This window comes from Bos indicus, chromosome 21 (assembly GCF_029378745.1).
Source record: "Bos indicus isolate NIAB-ARS_2022 breed Sahiwal x Tharparkar chromosome 21, NIAB-ARS_B.indTharparkar_mat_pri_1.0, whole genome shotgun sequence".
NCBI lineage: Eukaryota > Metazoa > Chordata > Mammalia > Artiodactyla > Bovidae > Bos > Bos indicus.
The window spans coordinates 29,594,721-29,610,124 of record NC_091780.1 but is presented as its reverse complement, the minus strand read 5'-3'; the positions used below and the strand labels follow the sequence as shown (position 1 = coordinate 29,610,124).

General features: G+C 41.4%; 1 long non-coding RNA gene across 10 annotated transcripts in view; it reads right to left on the bottom strand.

Annotated features, from left to right (window-relative positions):
• The window catches only part of LOC109575668 (uncharacterized), a 142,309-nt gene that overhangs the window by 11,276 nt on the left and 115,629 nt on the right, over positions 1-15,404 (bottom strand). For 9 of the 10 annotated variants that reach the window (XR_011562609.1, XR_011562615.1, XR_011562618.1 and 6 more), the window contains one exon: positions 7,361-7,502. The exons of the other annotated variant lie outside the window; for it this stretch is intronic. This is a non-coding gene — a long non-coding RNA (uncharacterized lncRNA). The remainder of the gene's footprint in view (positions 1-7,360; positions 7,503-15,404) is intronic. 10 annotated transcript variants of the gene reach the window in all.

Sequence of the window (15,404 nt, the reverse complement as noted above, 5' to 3'; positions counted from 1 at the left end):
GACCCCAAAGAAATGGAAATCTGCAATTTACCCAATAAATAATTTAAAACAGCTGTTTTAAGGAAGCTCAACAAACTACAAAAAAAACATAGAAGAACAATTCACCAAAATCAGGAAAATGATACATGAACAAATGAGAAGTTCTGTAGGGAGAAAGAAAACATTGTGAAAAAAAATGTACAAATTCTTAGGCTGAAGAATACAGTGGATGAAATTACAAATGCAATAGATAACATCAACAGCAGAATGGGTCAAGGGGAAGAAAACTTGTGAAGTAGTAGATAGGAGCTTGAAATCATTCATTCAAAGAAGAAGAAAGATGAATGAAGAGTGAAAATTCTGTGAATTATTCTATAATTTCCTTAGACTAAGAACATTAGATTAAAAATTAGATTAGATTTTAGATTAAAAATCCCTTAGATTAAAAAACATTTTAAGAAGTATTAGGGTCTCAGAAGAAGAGAGACAAGAGTCATAAAGCATATTTAAAGAAATAATGGATGAAAACATCTCAAATCTGGTGAGAAATTTTGATATCCAAGTTTATAAAGCTAAAAGTTACCCCAAATTTTCAATACAAAACAATCTTGTCCAGTTTTTTGATAATACTGTCTAAAATAAAAGATAAAGGTAGAATTTTAAATCAACAAGACAGAAAAAAAGTCTCTCTAATATGAGGGTACTCCTAGAAGCTGAGTTCTCAGTAGGAAGCTTTCAGGTGAAGAGAATGGGTAGATATAATATTAATAAACACTCTTGAAAATGCCAACAAAGAATACTTTACCTGGTAAATTTTTCTCTCAGAAATTAGGTAAGGTAAAGACTTTTCCAAACAAACAAAAGCAGAGGGAGTTCATTAGCACTAACACTGAAATGAGTTCAAGTTGCCATGAAAGGGCATTATACTCCTATGAAAACAAAGGATGCAGGTAGATAAAGAAGATAAGGATAAGCATGTAGCCAAATTCAGCATATTCTAATACTGAATATGGTTGTGTGTTAATCATTTAACTCTTAATATAAACGTTAAAGGACAAAGGTAGTAAAAGTAACTATAGCTATAAAATTTGTTAATACATGATATAAAAAGGTAAACTGTGACAAAAAAACATAAAAAGTGAGGGGAGGTAGAGGTTAAAAATCAAGTTATCATCAGCATGTAATAGACTGTTATATCTGTAAAATGATTTACGTAAGCCTGGTGGCTCAGTCCCCAGATTTGGTGGCTCAGTGGTAAAGAACCCGCCTGTCAATGCAGGAGATACATGTTCAATCTCTGATCTGGGAGGATGCCCTGGAGAACGGAATGGCACTTCTCAGTAAAAACCCACTCAAGTATTCCTACCTAGGAAATCCTATGGACAGAGAAGCCTTGCAGGCTACAGCCCATGAGTTGCAAAGAAGTCAGATGACCTGGGGATACACTGGGCTACATCTAATGGAAGCTGCCGCTACCACCACTACGATGGTGTACCTGGAGGAGACTCAGGATGCCAAACACAGTATACTGGCCCCAGATGGCTGAGGTGCATAGTAAAGGAATGTTTTCAGAGAGCATCATCCCATACACAGAAAAGTGCTAAATTCCTTACCTTCAGACATCTGGTTTTCTTTTATTAACAGCAATCCTTTCATGTTCCAACTAACTAAGTGGTCTTTATTGCAGAAACTTCTATCTATCCTGGCTCCCTCCTTGCCTCTTTGGAGCAGTCTCTCAGTTATCTGCAGTCCTCAGTTTTGCCCACCAGATAAAACATAACTCTCAACTTTCAAGTTGTGCATTTTTTTTTTCAGTTGACACTAAAAAGACCCAATTACTGACAGTGGAAAAATTAAATAGGGTTAGCTATGGAAGTAACTCTGAGCAATTTATTTACCATGATCAGATAGTCTCCACTGGATTAAACCTCCATATCATTCCACCCTATCCTTCAATGTCTGCTGAGAAAACACAAAGAGAACTTGAGAAAACACACTAGTTTATAGCTCATCCATTCAACAGGTGACATTAGAAAGACAATCTGTGGAATGTTAGATTAATTAGTTAAGCTAGGTTTTATCTATTAATAGAAAATACATTAGTATTCTTACCAAATATATAATAGTGTACAATTACCAAACACCAAAGAATATTGCTGAAGTTGAACGGTTCTATGAAGACCTACAAGACCTTTTAGAACTAACACCCAAAAAAGATGTCCTTCTCATTATAGGGTACTGGAATGCAAAAGTAGGAAGTCAAGAAACACCTGGAGTAACAGGCAAATTTGGCCTTGGCATACGGAATGAAGCAGGGCAGAGACTAAGAGAGTTTTGCCAAGAAAATGCACTGGTCATAACAAACACCCTCTTCCAACCACATAAGAGAAGACTCTACACATGCACATCACCAGATGGTCAACACCGAAATCAGACTGATTATATTCTTTGCAGCCAAAGATGGAGAAGCTCTATACAGTCAGCAAAAACAAGACCAGGAGCTGACTGTGGCTCAGACCGTGAACTCCTTATTGCCAAATTCAGACTTAAATTGAAGAAAGTATGGAAAACCACTAGACCATTCAGGTATGACCTAAATCAAATCCCTTATGATTATACAGTGGAAGTGAGAAATAGATTTAAGGGCCTAGATCTGATAGACAGAGTGCCTGATGAACTATGGAATGAGGTTCATGACATTGTACAGGAGACAGGGATGAAGACCATCCCCATGGGAAAGAAATGCAAAAAAGCAAAATGGCTGTCTGGGGAGGCCTTACAAATAGCTGTGAAAAGAAGAGAAGCAAAAAGCAAGGGAGAAAAGGAAAGATATAAACATCTGAATGCAGAGTTCCAAAGAATAGCAAGAAAATATAAGAAAGCCTTCTTCAGCGATCAATGCAAAGAAATAGAGGAAAACAACAGAATGGGAAAGACTAGAGATCTCTTCAAGAAAATCAGAGATACCAAAGGAACATTTCATGCAAAGATGAGCTCGATAAAGGACAGAAATGGTATGGACCTAACAGAAGCAGAAGATATTAAGAAGAGATGGCAAGAATACACAGAAGACCTGTACAAAAAAGATCTTCATGACCCAGATAATCACGATGGTGTGATCACTGACCTAGAGCCAGACATCCTGGAATGTGAAGTCAAGTGGGCCTTAGAAAGCATCACTACAAACAAAGCTAGTGGAGGTGATAGAATTCCAGTTGAGCTATTCCAAATCTTGAAAGATGATGCTGTGCATGTGCTGCACTCAATATGCCAGCAAATGTGGAAAACTCAGCAGTGGTCACAGGACTGGAAAAGGTCAGTTTTCATTCCAATCCCAAAGAAAGGCAATGCCAAAGAATGCTCAAACTACCGCACAATTGCACTCATCTCACACGCTAGTAAAGTAATGCTCAAAATTCTCCAAGCCAGGCTTCAGCAATATGTGAACCGTGAACTTCCTGATGTTCAAGCTGGTTTTAGAAAAGGCAGAGGAACCAGAGATCAAATTGCCAACATCCGCTGGATCATGGAAAAAGCAAGAGAGTTCCAGAAAAACATCTATTTCTGCTTTACTGACTATGCCAAAGCCTTTGACTGTGTGGATCACAATCAACTGTGGAAAATTCTGAAAGAGATGGGAATACAAGACCACCTGATCTGCCTCTTGAGAAATCCGTATGCAGGTCAGGAAGCAACAGTTAGAACTGGACATGGAACAACAGACCAGTTCCAAATAGGAAAAGGAGTTCGTCAAGGCTGTATATTGTCACCCTGTTTATTTAACCTATATGCAGAGTACATCATGAGAAACGCTGGACTGGAAGAAACACAAATTGGAATCAAGATTGCCGGGAGAAATATCAATAACCTCAGATATGCAGATGACACCACCCTTATGGGAGAAAGTGAAGAGGAACTAAAAAGCCTCTTGATGAAAGTGAAAGTGGAGAGTGAAAAAGCTGGCTTAAAGCTCAACATTTAGAAAATGAAGATTATGGCATCTGGTCCCACCACTTCATGGGAAATAGATGGGTAAACAGTGGAAACAGTGTCAGACTTTATTTTTCTGGGCTCCAAAATCACTACAGATGGTGACTGCAGCCATGAAATTAAAAGACGCTTACTTCTTGGAAGGAAAGTTATGACCAACCTAGATAGCATATTCAAAAGCAGAGACATTACTTTGCCAACAAAGTTTCGTCTAGTCAAGGCTATGGTTTTTCCTGTGGTCATGTATGGATGTGAGAGTTGGACTGTGAAGAAGGCTGAGCGCCAAAGAATTGATGCTTTTGAACTGTGGTGTTGGAGAAGACTCTTGAGAGTCCCTTGGACTGCAAGGAGATCCAACCAGTCCATTCTGAAGGAGATCAGCCCTGGGATTTCTTTGGAAGGAATGACGCTAAAGCTGAAACTCCAGTACTTTGGCTACCTCATGCGAAGAGTTGACTCATTGGAAAAGACTCTGATGCTGGGCGAGATTGGGGGCAGGAGGAGAAGGGGACGACAGAGGATGAGATGGCTGGATGGCATCACTGATTCGATGGACATGGGTCTGAGTGAACTCCGGGAGTTGGTGATGGACAGGGAGGCCTGGCATGCTGCAATTCATGGGGTCGCAAAGAATCGAACACGACTGAGCATCTGATCTGATCTGATCTAAGAGAGACCCAAAATGCATTGTGACCTCAATCTCAATCTGACAAAATAAATTTAAGGGGAAAGTAATTTAGAAATTTGAATATTTAAAAAGCATCTCTAGGACTGATGTTCAAAATATATAAGTAGCTCATGCAGTTCAATACCAGAAAAACAAACAACTCAAACAACTCAATCAAAAAGTGGGCAGAAGACCTAAATAGACACTTCTCCAAAGAAGACATAGAGATGACCAATAAACACATGAAAAGATGCTCAACATTGCTCATTATTAGAGAAATGCAAATCAAAACTACAATGAGGCATCACCGCACATCAGTCAGGATGGCCGTCATCAAAAAATCCACAAACAATAAGTGCTGGAGCCAGTATGGAATAAAAGGAATCCTCTTGCATTGCTGGTGGGAATGTAAATTGATACAGCCACTATGGAGAACAGCACGGAAATCCCTTTAAAAACTGGGAATATTTAGAAAGATGGTAACAATAACCCTGTATACGAGACAGCAAAAGAGACACTGATGTATAGAACAGTCTTTTGGACTCTGTGGGAGAGGGAGAGGGTGGGATGATTTGGGAGAATGGCATTGAAATATGTATAATATCATATATGAAACGAGTCGCCAGTCCAGGTTCAATCTATGATCCTGGATGCTTGGGGCTGGTGCACTGGGATGACCCAGAGGGATGGTATGGGGCGGGAGAAGGGAGGAGGGTTCAGGATGGGGAACACATGTATACCTGTGGCAGATTCATTTTGATATATGGCAAAACCAATACAATATTGTAAAGTTAAATAAAATAAAATTAAGAAAAAAAATGAAATAAAAAAAAGAGAATATGGAAAAAAAAAAATCCAATTGCTAATGCAGAAGATGCAGGTTTGATCCCTGGGTCAGGAAGATCCCCTGGAGGAGGAAATGACAACCCATTCCAGTATTCTTGCCTGAAGAATTCCATGGACAGAGGAGCCTGGTGGGCTACAGTCCAGGGGGTCGCAAAGAGCCGGACATGACTGAGCATGCATGCAGGCTCCTTCCATCAGAAGCCTCTGAAATGCTATAAATCTGTTTTCAACGTGTTGCAATTTGACAGCATGACATTCTGAGTCATTAAAAAAAATAAAATAAAATAAAAACTGGGAATAAAACTACCAGGTGTGTGTGTTAAGTTGCTTCAGTCATGTTCAACTCTGTGACCCTATGGACTGGGGCACCACGCTCCTCTGTCTGTGGGATTCTCCGAGGCAAGAATACTGGAGTGGGTTGCTATGCACTCCTTCAGAGGATCTTCCCAACTCAGGGATCAAATCCACGTCTCTTCTGTCTCCTGCATTGGCACTTGGAAAGCTCCATAAACTACCCTATGACACAACAATCCCACTACTGGTCATATACCTACCCTAAGAAAACCATAATTGAAAGAGACACATGTACCCCAGTGTTCACTGCAGCACTATTTACAACAGCTAGGACATGGAAGCAACCTGGATGTCCATCAACAGATGAATGGATAAAGAAGTTCTGGTATTAATACATATATACAATGGAACATTACTCAGCCACAAAAAGGAATAAATTTGAGTCAGTGGTGTGGATGAACCTAGAGTCTGTCATACAGAGTGAAATCAGTTGGAGAAAAACAAGTATCATATACTAAAGCATATATACGGAATCCAGAAAGATGGTACTGATGAACCTATTTGCAGGGCAGCAGTGGAGACGCAGACCCAGAGAACAGACTTGTGGACACAGTGGGGTAAGAAGAGGAGGGATGAAGTGAAAGAGTAACACTGAAACATACACATTACCATACATAAAACAGAGAGCCAATGGGAATTAGCAGTAAGACACAGGGACCTCTAACCCAGTGCTCTGTGACCCCTAGAAGGGTGGGATGGGATTGGAGGTGAGAGTGTCAGGTACAAAGTTAGACATGAGCACCTAGAGGAGGCCTGGCTGAAAGGATGCAAGCCATCTCTAAACTCCATCCCAGATGCACCCAGGAGAGCTCACAAATATGCTGCAAAATAACCATAGAAACTTTTCAATTCCTGAACAAGGCCTTAGGCACACAGTAGATACAAAATGACCACAGGGGCTTCTCCAAATAACCTTAGGCATTAGGAGTGCATCAAGGGCTCATGAATATTCTACATCTAATTATATCAGATGGAATTATGGGAAGACATAAACAACACAGCCTGTTGTTATATAACTTGAAATTGTCAATCGGCCTTGAGCGTATGCCCATTTGTATTCCCTTTCATTGACTGGTAGTGGGTACAAGCCCTGCTTTGCACCAGGCATAACCAAAAGGAGGGGGACTGGAGGAAGCCAAGAGAGCTGGACAGCAAGGACGAGAAGGACTCTCTGGGGAGTGTCAGTCTAATAAAAGCTCTGTATGCTTAAGGTGAACTGAGCTTTCACTTGGCTGTTGTACTATACATTTTGGTCCATTGCTCCATATTTTTGTTGTGACGAGATAAGAACCAAGGAAGATAAATAAACCAACCTGAGAGGAGGGAGGTCTAAGAAGGAAGGGGCATATGTATATCTGTGGCTGATTCATATTATGGTGGAAACCAACACAATATTGTAAAGCAACTATCCTCTAATTAAAAATAAAATAAAAAGCATTTCTATTAGTTAGTATCCTCCAGAGGAAAAAAACCATAGGGTACATATAGACAGCTAGAAAGAGTTTTTAGGTGGGACTGGCTCACATGATGTTGGAAGCTGAGAAGTCCCAGAGCTGCTCTGCCGTCTACAAGTTGGAGGTCCAGGAAAGTCAGTGGTGTGGTTCCGCTCCAAACCTGGATGCCGAAGAATGAGGGAAGCCAACAGCATCAGTCCCAGTATGAAGGCCTGAGAACAAGGAGAACCAAAGCCAATGGTAGGAGACAGAAGTCCAGGCTCAGAAAACAAGCTCCATCCTCCACCCCTATTCCCCCCAATCCCCAACATCCCCTCCCACCACACACCATTTTGCTCTGTCTGGACCTTTAGGGGACTATCCTGTTTCCTCTATGACCCACCTCCCAGAATATTGGAAATAAAAGCAAAAATAAACAAATGGGACCTAATTAAACTTAAAAGCTTCTGCACAACAAAGGAAACTATAAGCAAGGTGAAAAGACAGCCTTCAGAATGGGAGAAAATAATAGCAAATGAAGCAAAGCAACTGACAATCTCAAAAATATATAAGCAACTCCTGCAGCTCAATTCCAGAAAAATAAATGACCCAATCAAAAATCAGGCCAAAGAATTAAACAGACATTTCTCCAAAGAAGACATACAGATGGCTAACAAACACATGAAAAGATGCTCAACATCACTCATTATCAGAGAAATGCAAATCAAAACCACTATGAGGTACCATTTCACGCTAGTCAGAATGGCTGTGATCCAAAAGTCTACAAGCAATAGATGCTGGAGAGGGTGTGGAGAAAAGGGAACCCTCTTACACTGTTGGTGGGAATGAAAACTAGTTCAGCCACTATGGAGAACAGTATGGAGATTCCTTAAAAAAACTGGAAATAGAACTGCCTTATGACTCAGCAATCCCACTGCTGGGCATACACACTGAGGAAACCAGAATTGAAAGAGACACGTGTACCCCAATGTTCATCACAGCATTGTTTATAATAGCCAGGACATGGAAGCAACCTAGATGCCCATCAGCAGATGAATGGATAAGAAAGCTGTGGTACATATACACAATGGAGTATTACTCAGCCATTAAAAAGAATACATTTGAATCAGTTCTAATGAGGTGGATGAAACTGGAGCCTATTACACAGAGTGAAGTAAGCCAGAAAGAAAAATACCAATACAGTATACTAACGCATATATATGGAATTTAGAAAGATGGTAACGATAACCCTGTATGCGAGACAGCAAAAGAGACACAGATGTATAGAACAGTCTTATGGACTCTGTGGGGAGGGCGAGGGTGGGATGATTTGGGAGAATGGCATTGAAACATGTATAATGTCACATGTGAAACGAATCGCCAGTCCAGGTTCGATGCATGATACAGGATGCTTGGGGCTGGTGCACTGGGATGACCCAGAGGGATGGTATGGAGAGGGAGATGGGAGGGGGGTTCAGGACGGGGAACACGAGTACACCTGTGGCAGATTCATGTTGATGTATGGCAAAACCAATACAATATTGTAAAGTAACTAGCCTCCAATTAAAATAAATAAATTTATATTAAAAAATAAAGTCAATTAAAAAAAAACATTTAATAAAAAAAGTTATTACTAGTAATGGCACAGACATTGTATTTTTTCCAGTACACAGTAATAATAAAACAAATGAAATAACATACCACAGCTAGGGATTTTCATGTACAATTTCCCAAGCATTCTAGGAAAACAAAAATTTCTTCTTTTCTATGAATCACTAAAATAACTGAAGTGAAACCTGAGATGAGCACAGGGTTGAAGAAAAACAAAGGCTGGTTTAGAGAACAAGCCCACCGGGTTGTCTCTGCAGCCCCACTATGCTCCACACAGGCCTGGGCCATGTGCCCTCACTCACTCAAGATGTCTGGACCACAGAGCATATAGCAGGGTCAGGCTGGGGACCCAGAACTCCCTCGCAACCTTCTCACACAGCATTAGGGGAAAACACACGAAAGGTACTAGAAACAAAATCACCAACAAGGCAAAAGGCTCAAGGTTTCAGAGGAAGAAATGCAGTATTATTTTAAATTCTCCCTGGATCAGAGAAGTAAGCTTATCTTCCTGAAATGGGTCTTTCTTGAAGCATCTGCAGACACCCCAGGACTGCTTGAGGCAAAGTCTCTCCTGCTATCTAATAGCCCAGAGCATCTTTCTGAGGCCCCAAGAGGCTGATCTTTATCTCAGGCAAAGAGACGGAAAGGAAGCATGGGGTGGTGATGCTCCCTCATCCCTTCAAACTGGGCTCACACTTGGCATGGAGAGATCACCCTGGAGTTTAGACATCCAAGGGCATCATGAAACCCAAAGATCTCCAAAGTCCAGTGAAGAGAAACCTACACTTGCAGCCAGGGATTCCACGCCTCTGGCTCATAACATGCAAACATAAGCTGTTGGCCTGTCTTGCTGGGTGACCAGCCAGTTTCATCTGGTAATCCACCATGGAAAATTGAAACCAGCTAGTGAAGCAGCACAGCATACTGGTTAAGCCACATGCTCAGAGAAACTGGCTTCAAATCCCTGCATTGTCCCTTAGCAGCCACATGGTATGTAAAAGCTTTGGACAAGAGACAAACCCCTCATGTTTCTCATCTGCAAAATGAGTACATATCACTGAATGGTTGTGAAGATTAAATGAAGCTAATATTCATAAAGTACTTAATTCAGTGCCTGGCACAGAGTAGTGGCTCTACTTTTTATCTTTCTCACTGATTATCATAAAGCTTATATTTATTTCAAAAAAATCAAGGGAATGCAGATTTATGAGTGCTCTAAACTGATTCTCTAAAATAGTAGATTGGAAGATTATCTCTGACAGTAAAACATGACTCACACTCCTCATCGTTTTGTATGGGCCCTTGGGTAGGTTTTGGTTGCCTGGGAGAGATGACCTGGTCTTCCTTTAATTAAAAGTATTGTTACTGTGAACCTTCTCAGTTTTCAAAACTTAGCTTGAAGTGATTTGAGTACTGCACAATTGTTCCCAGCCCTAGCTAGTCCAGAAAGTGTGGCCAGAAGGTGTGGCCCTTCCATGGCAAAGACCTTCCCCTTAGGTATGTTCTCCAACTATGTCCCCACTTCTGGGTCTCTCCTGGGCCAGCCTTAGGGTCTGCATATCTTGGCAGATCCAAGTGCTATCCCTTTACACAACACTGGAATAGAGGCTTTCAACTTCCCTAAAATACTTCTACAAGGGTCTCTTTTATACAGAAGCTGCTCTTTGCACAGATCCTGAATAACTCAGTAACTCCTTAGCTAATCTGGCATTACCATGGCTCCATGCTCCCATGAATGGATTGGCAGTTCTGGACACACTGTTTAAGGTCACATTTCTCAACTTAGTTTCAAAACTCTAGGTAGAGAAGCTCACCGCACCATGGAAAATGATCACTCACTTGCTGCTGCTGCTAAGTCGCTTCAATCGTGTCCGACTCTGTGCGACCCCATAGACGGCAGCCCACCAGGCTCCCCTGTCCCTGGGATTCTCCAGGCAAGAATACTGGAGTGGGTTGCCATTTCCTTCTCCAATGCATGAAGGTGAAAAGTGAAAGTGAAGTCGCTCAGTCCTGTCCGACTCTGAGCGACCCCATGGACTGCAGCCTACCGGGCTCCTCTGTCCATGGGATTTTCCAGGCAAGAGTACTGGAGTGGGGTGCCATCGCCTTCTCTGGATCACTCACTTATTTGACCCTAAATACACCAAACAATACAGCCTCTGGCATCTTATCTAAAAAGGCCTCCCATGTAACAGTTTATAATTTAGGGAACCATCTGCTTTTCAATATTTCTTTTAAAGAAAAAGAATAGGCAAAACATCAAAATTCTTTAAACTAGCAGTGACCTAACAAGAGACAAACAGAAGTTTATATTTTAAATCTTTTACTAATCATCACTATCCAGTCTCCTATAAAATTCTCATTGGCTCAAGTTTATTTGCTCAGCTTCACTTGATTAGATAAAGGGAAGTGAAAAGTCAAACCAAACAAACAAAGCAAAACAAGCCTTGGCCCTCTGTTGAAAGTATAACCTGGAGTAAGAGACATGATGTTTGTGTTGTGTAACCTTGCTCTCAGAGGAGTGGTTAATTTCTTGTTCAGCAGCATGGTGGTGGTTTCCACTCTTCTTCCCATCATTTTTAGACTCCAGAGTAGGCCGCCTTAATATTCTTCCTTTAAAGAGCATCTTTGCTTTTAACTTTTTTTTTTTGGTTTTGGTTATAAGAAAGAGATACGTGATAAATACTTGGAAGGCAGTAATTAAGAACTGTCATTTGTAATGCTGGTGCTCAATGTGGCTGAGGTACTCTCATCCACTGCTGGTGGCATTTTTAAATGAGTAAGTTCTCTGGGAAAGCAGTATGCCAACATGGCGCAAGAATCAAACACAATATTTACTCTAGAACTCCCTTCACCTCTAGGAACTCAGCCTAGGGAAATATCAATAAAATAGCACAAGCAGTAATAACAGAAATGATGATGGTGAAAATTATGACCAAGTCACCAAATCCCAAGGTCTGTTCCTGTTTCTCACACTTGATCTCTATGATTGTGGTGACCACTGGCTCCTTCATAGCATGATATTTCTTTCAGTGTTCCTGACCCTAAAACTCTGTTATTTCCGCCTCTCACTATAATTTTGGAAGGCTCCTTATTCTTTCCATCCCCATAAAGACAGACATTCCCCCAACCAGAGTTATTTCTTCTCCTCTCACCTCTATACTCTAACTGTAGGTGATCCCAAAGATGTCCACACATCTTCTGCAAAAGATAACTCCAGTCCTCAACATCCTTGAACTCTAAGTCCTAACTTTTCACATGCTTTTTGGATATATCCGTATGTAACATCAAAGCCATTTCACCCTTCCTCATCTTGTCCGTCTTTCCTTCTGTATGGTGACAATCCTCCTTCAGACCTTCTGTCCTTTTTATCAGATCAATAGTTCCGCCAAACATGTCCTCAAACCCCAAAAGCATCATAAAAATGCAGTGACCAGACCTCAACTAAAACCTGTGCCTTAGGTATGTGTGTTTCTAATAAGCTGCCAAGTAAACTCAATAGAAGCCACCAGATACAGGAGCCAGGAATCTCAGCTATCTAAAAGACCATACTTGCCACCCAGATGCAGATCTCTTTTCCTATGGCCACCTTCACATGCTTCTACACCCACCTCCACCTCCTCCTCCTCTGTTTGCCTTCACATGCATTCAACCCTTACAACCCTCCTCCACCTCCACCACCTCCTCCTCCATTTCCCTTCAACACAGTCTACACCCCACACCCTTCCTCTTCCTCCTCCATTTCCCTTCACATACAGTCTACACTGCACTCCCCTCCTTCTCTCCTCCCCTATTTATGAAGGACCTAATATGTGTCAAAACTCTAGGTACAGTAGTAGTGAATCAAAAGCACCTCTCCCATGCTGCTACTACTGCTGCTAAGTTGCTTCAGTCGTGTCCGACTCTGTGCGACCCCATAGATGGCAGCCCACCAGGCTTCCCCGTCCCTGGGATTCTCCAAGCAAGAACACTGGAGTGGGTTGCCATTTCCTTCTCCAATGCATGAAAGTGAAAAGTGAAAGTGAAGTCACTCAGTCATGTCCGACTCTAGTGACCCCGTGGACTGCAGCCCACCAGGCTCCTCCGTCCATGGGATTCTCCAGGCAAAAGTACTGGAGTGGGGTGCCATTACCTCTCCCATAGGAATATACAAATTGTAGATGACCTGGAAAAATGCTTTATTATTGCTCACCTCTATGAGTACAAATATTTGAGAGTACAAATATTAGTTTCATAGAAACACTTCCTTAGATGGCTTCAAGTTAAATATGTCAATTTACTGGAAATTTAGAAGAATTCCTTGATGTTTGCCCTCCTTGGAGGTCTAGCACTTATTGTGCTGTACAATGAATTCTCCACTACTTACTGAATGAGTGTGATGAACAACTGAACAAATAAACAGTCCTATTTGCCTTTTCTGAAGATGGGTGAGAAGTGTGAGGGCAAGTTGGTTCCCTAAGAAACAGCTTTTCCTTTATTTTTTTAAAAAAATGAGAGAATAAATCAGGGCATGTCTGCCCGACTCTCTTCACCTCTACAAGCCACTTGTGAAGAACTCAGTCTTGGATTGCATGACGCCATCACATGGTCCCAGAATTTTCAGACTTGCTTCTGCATTGAAGAAAGCCTATGTTGAATATGCTGATGTCAATGCATGAATGGATAAAGAAATTGTAGTACATACACAAATATATATTATTCAACCATAAAAAATGAGGACATCCTCCTCTTTGTGACAACATGGATGGACTGTGAAGACATTATGGTAAGTGAAATAAATCAGACAGAAAAAGACAAAACTGTATAATCTCAATGATATGTAGAATGCAAAAAAGCAAATGTATAGAAAAAGAGATCAGACTTGTGGTTACTAGAGGCAAAGGGTGGGGGTAGGCGAAACTGGATGAAGGTGGTCAAAAGGTACAAAATCAAGTTGTAAGATAATCAAGTACTCAGTTCATTTGCTCAGTCGTGTCCGACTCTTTTCGACCCCATGGACTGCAACACACCTGGCTTCCCTGTCCATCACCAACTCCCGGAGCTTACTCAAACTCATGTCCATTGAGTCAGTGATGCCATACAAGCATCTTATCCTCTGTTGTCCCCTTCTCCTCCTGCCTTCAATCTTTCCCAGCATCAGGGTCTTTTCCCAGGAATCAGTTCTTCACATCAGGTGGCCAAAGTATTGGAGTTTCAAATTCAGCATCAGTCCTTCCAATGGATATTCAGGACTTATTTTCTTTAGGATTGACTGGTTTGATCTTACAGTCCAAGGGACTCTCAAGAGTCTTCTCCAACACCACAGTTCAAAAGCATCAATTTTTCAGCACTCAGCTTTCTTTATAATCCAACTCTCACATCCATACCAGCATTAGTCCTTCCAATGAATATTCAGGACTGATTTCCCTTAGGATTGACTGGTTTGATCTCCTTGCAGTTCAAGGGACTCTCAAGAGTCTTCTCCAACACTACAGTTCAAAAGCATCAATTCTTTGGTGCTCAGCTTTCCTTATAGCCCAACTCTCACATCCATACATGACTACTGGAAAAACCATAGCTTTGACTAGACAGACCTTTTTGGCAAAGTAATCTCTGCTTTTTAATATGCTGTCTAGGTTTGTCATAGCTTTTCTTCCAAGGAGCAAGCATCTTTTAATTTCATGGCTGCAGTCACCATCTGCAGGGATTTGGGAGCCCAAGGAAATAAAGTCTGTCACTGTTTCTACTGTTTCCCCATCAATTTGCCATGAAGTGATGGGACTGGATGCCATGATCTTAGTTTTCTGAATGTTGAGTTTTAGGCCAGCTTTTTCACTTTTTTCTTTCACTTTCATCAAGAGGCTCTTTAGTTCTTTGCTTCCTGCCATAAGGGTGGTGTCACCTGCAAATCTTGAGGTTATTGATATTTCTCCCGGCAACCTTGATTCCAGCTTGGGCTTCATCCAGGCTGGCACTTTACATGATATACTTTACATATAAGTTAAATAAGCAGGGTGACAATATACAGCCTTGACATACTGCTTTCCCAATTTGGAACCAGTCTGTTGTTCCATGTCTGGTTCTAACTGTTGCTTCTTGACCTGCATACAGATTCTCAGGAGGCAGGTCAGGTGGTCTGGAATTCCCATCTCTTTCAGAATTTTCCACAGTTTGTTGTGATCCACACAGTCAAAGGTTTTGGCATAGTCAATAAAGCAGAAGTAGATGTACTACTTCTACTACTAGGTACTAGGGCTATGCTATACAACATGATGATGAAAGCTGACACTTATATGACATACAGGAAAGGTGCTAAGAAAGTAAAGCCCAAGAGTTCTCACTGCAGGGAGAAAATGTTTTTTCTTTTGTTTTTATTGCATCCATATGAGACAATGGTGCTAGTGGTAAAGAATCTGCCTGCTAATGCAGGAGACATAAAAGCTGTGGGTTCAATCCCTGGGTCAGGAAGATTCCCTGGAGGAGGGCATGGCAACCCGCTCCAGCATTGCGTGGGAAATCCCATGGAGAGAGGAGCCTGGCGGGCT